The sequence below is a fragment of the Branchiostoma floridae genome, unplaced genomic scaffold (assembly GCF_000003815.2).
Source record: "Branchiostoma floridae strain S238N-H82 unplaced genomic scaffold, Bfl_VNyyK Sc7u5tJ_267, whole genome shotgun sequence".
Taxonomy (NCBI): Eukaryota; Metazoa; Chordata; class Leptocardii; order Amphioxiformes; family Branchiostomatidae; genus Branchiostoma; species Branchiostoma floridae.
In genome coordinates this window covers 30,231-34,311 of record NW_023365795.1, presented here as the reverse complement: position 1 = coordinate 34,311, position 4,081 = coordinate 30,231, and the positions used below count along the sequence as shown (strand labels likewise).

The window sequence follows — 4,081 nt, the reverse complement described above, 5'->3', positions numbered from 1 at the left end:
GACTACACACTTTGAGTTCATTAGAGTAGGATTTTTATTACAGCAAACTAATACTGATTTCAACAAAAACTCGATGGCCTACCGCCTATGGTCACCCCGCAGCGAATCCGGATAAATCCACCTCCAGATGTGGATCGGCGTATCCGGATATATCCCATAAAGATCCGGATTCGGACCGTTCATACCAGGGTTCGCGAATTCGGATTCACCACGAATCAGGATATATCCGGATACGCGAATCCTAGTATGAACGGGGTGTAAAAGTAGTAACGTTGTTAACACCAATGTTATGTTACGATATGCTGAAAAATGACCAGTTCTGTTATAATATAAGAGCGAGAGAGTTAGATGTGTTGTTACTACACGCGTACGGCTCTAATGGTATATGCAAATTAATTGGAGAAGCGTGCGTGACTGGTTATAGTTATACGCGCGTAGTTCTAAAATGGTCTGATTTAGTTGCGCTCCTTGCGGCTCCCATAGGTAATGTCCAACTCAAAGCAGATGTAGAAAGGAAAAATCGTAACGTTTCTCTAATTTCAAATGTATATCTCTAATTCCAAAGTCACATTTATGATTCAGAAATCAAATCAATTTTTATTTGTTTTAGTTAAGTGTTTAGTAAGTAGTTAGTAAGTGGAAATAGATTAATTTGTCTTCATGATCGGAAGAAAACGTATTCCAGCCAAATTTTTCCGACCTTGAAGCAGCTGTTGCTTTGTATGACTTTGATTAGTATGAATGTACACAATGAGCAATAGGAGGATGCATACTGTGGAATTGATAAAGCGTGTCCCCACCTTCAAATCATGTTAATCTCAACCACTCTGATCTACATTGTAACCTGACACCTGTTTCTATTTGCTTTTGTCTCAGGCAGACTGTGTAATTAGCTGGAATCTGTTTTTTGTGTTTTGGTTATAAAAAGCATGGACACCTTCCGTACCCTGATCCTATTATAGGGAAACAGGGGTCCATCTAGTTAGGTAAAATAGTAGCCATAAATTGGCTGCCTTGCACCAAGTTTGTTATGAGACTTGCTTCTTTGTAAATGTTATGAGCCGATGGTAAGGCTATTGATGAATTGTAAATAACTGGCCGCACACTGGGCATTTTGAGGAGCTACATACTTTAATGGCTTGTCTCCAGGATTCTAGCACCAGAATGAGGTCACCGCCTCACAGGACTAGTCTACTTCAAAAATAGGGGGGTTTCATAAGGAATGATCACATGGTTCACAGTGGGTTCATAACAGTAAATATGTTTGCATGAATACAGATTAAAACTCACTACCAGATTATTCCACATTTAAATTGTTCATAGATACAGCAGAGATGTGTGATTTCTATCTAAATAGCGTGAGTGTAAACAATATAATGATATTTTGTAGCAGTATTAACTGAAACAAAGATTGAAAATTACTAGAACTTCTACAAGTATAATCAAATAGGCTACAACACAACATGTTTGGCCATTTTGGTCTATCTAACCAAGTGGAAAAAATTCTTCTTTTTTTCTCTGAAATCAGGTTAAAATTAATGAGCATCCGTGAAATTTACTACCTGTGGCCTTACATAAAACACACAGATGTGGGTGAAAACAGTACATTGTAAGTCCTGTTCACAAATGATACATGTTGTTAGTACTGCTCAGTTAGGGAGTCAGATCAGCTTGTGGCTGAGTGAAGCTTACATTAGATTAGGCACAACAAATTATGGTTTGCTGATTTTGAAGTAAAAGTATTCCCTATAAGTTGAATGTGAGGTGTTATAGTACAACATGTAAGCACTGACTGTTTTTAATTGACATGCAACTGTTATAAAGTTCACTCAGACTAGTCAGAATGATACACATACAATGAACATTTGGTACATTGCTTTTCTAAAAGATGATACAATATTTAGAGTGGGACACAAAAAAATGATGTAACGTTATACAAAAATATATGTAGTAGCCAAGGGAGAAGAAGACATATTGGTAAATTTTTTCCAGCATTTATCATACATGTATGAGCATGCATATTTTAACATGCATGCTTACTGTATCAATCTAAAGTTACAGTTCCTTCTTGTGAATGGCTTTTTACACACCTGTATAAAACCATAGTATATGAATAACAGCTGCCCCACACTCATTTTCTCATGAATTTATGACTTAAGATTTACAAAGTTTTTCTTGTGTTGATTCCTTCCAGGCATTGATGTCAAAATCAAGACAGTTGAATTACATGGGAAGAAAATCAAGCTTCAAATATGGTAAGTACAGTTATACATATTCCTGTATATGAAAATCTGATTGCCTATTCACATGTTAAACATACAATGTACATTGTACAGTAATGTACATGTAATGTACATTGTACATTAATGTAATGTACATTGTACAGTATTGCTACTGTACTCAGAATCTGTTGCTACAATGATATTCAAATTTATCACTAAAGGTTGAGTTTTTGGAAGTTCTGGTCACAGTTGGCGTCAAAATTTTGCACTGTCGGTTTTTAGCATTGGCCCGAGAGGCCGGTGAAGGAAGCTTGAACTGCGTCGTCAGAGGGGAGGGGGGTCAATAACATAACCCTGTGACCTCTATTTAACAGCCAGCAAAAACAACGTTACGTCAATTGCCACCTGGGCTGACTGATTTTCAGTCCCTTACAGTAGAAGGTGAAATTTTCTTCTCTCAAACGCCCATTTTCGGCAACTTGTTTCTTGGAGAGTAATAATACCCATCTGCAGTTTTATAAGTTTCTCATCAATGAGAGCAGTCTAATTTCTCCATGCCTAATGTCTGTATCAAATCTGGCAAACGCCCCAACCACATATATCGGGCGGTAAACGTTAACGGTTATACCTACGATAGCATACTGTAAGTTTTGGGTAAGTTGTAGGTAAATCGTAGGCGGTAAAATTAGACATCGTCCTGCGTCCAAAAGAACAAGGAAATCTTGGTTTTGACAGGTTTTTTAAAAATTTATCTGTATCGTAATGTTTAATGTTTAATCAAAATGTTTCCAGCGTCGTGCGATTTTTCACTTGTGAATCGCCACCAGAGTGCTTTTTTCTTCTTTAGCAATTGTTGACCTACGCTGCTGAATACCAGGCTGTAATGTCTCCTCGTAATGAAAAGTTTTTTGGTAGCAGAACACAGTATTTATGCGCGACCCCCGGGGTCCATGACGCGGAGAAGGAGAGGTACAAAGCATTGTTTGAGAGGCAGCAAGATATAACCTGTGCTGTGTGGTCATGGAAGGTGTCGACTCTGAGACTGTACTATTTGGATTCTGGAAGTTTTCTATTCCGTATATCAATGCGCCCCATATTTCTAGTGTGAGCTGGCTGCAGTTATTTGACCTCCGCATGGCAGCGTGAGAAGGCGTGACACAGACACCGTGCAATCCGTTTTCTTCAATATTTTGTGGCTTCTACCCTGAACTCAAACATATCCATTTTTGGTATTCCTAAAATGCACTATTTTTTCCGTGTCAAAGCCTGTCAACTTCTGGCCTTAACTATAGAAATTACAAAAGGTCGAAAACTGTGTTCTCCCTTATTGCGTAAAACCATCTAACCGGATATCTCTTGTTGTTGCCGAGTTATTCCCGTTTAAAGCTAAGCATCGATAACAGTAACCCAAAATGTGGATTTTTGAAAAGTGTCCGAAATATATAGGCAAACTATGGTATCATTGGAAAGGTCTCTTGGTGGCGAGTCGAACACTGCAATCCGTTTTCGGATATCTCTTATTGTTGGCGAGTTATTCGCGTTTATAGCTAAGCACCGATTACAGTAACCAAAAATGTGGATTTTTCAAAAGTGTCCGACATAGGCAAACTATGGTATCTTTGGAAAGGTCTCTTTGTGGGGAGTTGAACACTGCAATCCGTTTTTTAATAGCTCTTGTTGTTGGCGAGTTATTCACGTTTATAGCTAAGTGTAAGGGGGCCGGTGTTGTGGCCCCAGGTTCTTTGAATGCTGCACGAGGAACGTCTTAACTACAGGATCGGAAAGCACACACAGGACACAGTCATGCCGTTGACACGCACGGGAGCTGTCGGTCGGGACCCTCTCTCTGTCTCAAGCCT

The 4,081-nt window shown here is 38.9% G+C and overlaps 1 protein-coding gene across 3 annotated transcripts in view; it reads left to right on the top strand.

Moving 5' to 3' along the window:
* Window positions 1-4,081, top strand: part of LOC118408642 (NXPE family member 3-like) — a 36,715-nt gene that overhangs the window by 16,992 nt on the left and 15,642 nt on the right. For all 3 annotated transcript variants that reach the window (XM_035809501.1, XM_035809499.1, XM_035809500.1), the window contains exon 2: window positions 2,195-2,255. The gene's annotated coding sequence lies outside the window, so the exon portion shown is untranslated. The remainder of the gene's footprint in view (window positions 1-2,194; window positions 2,256-4,081) is intronic.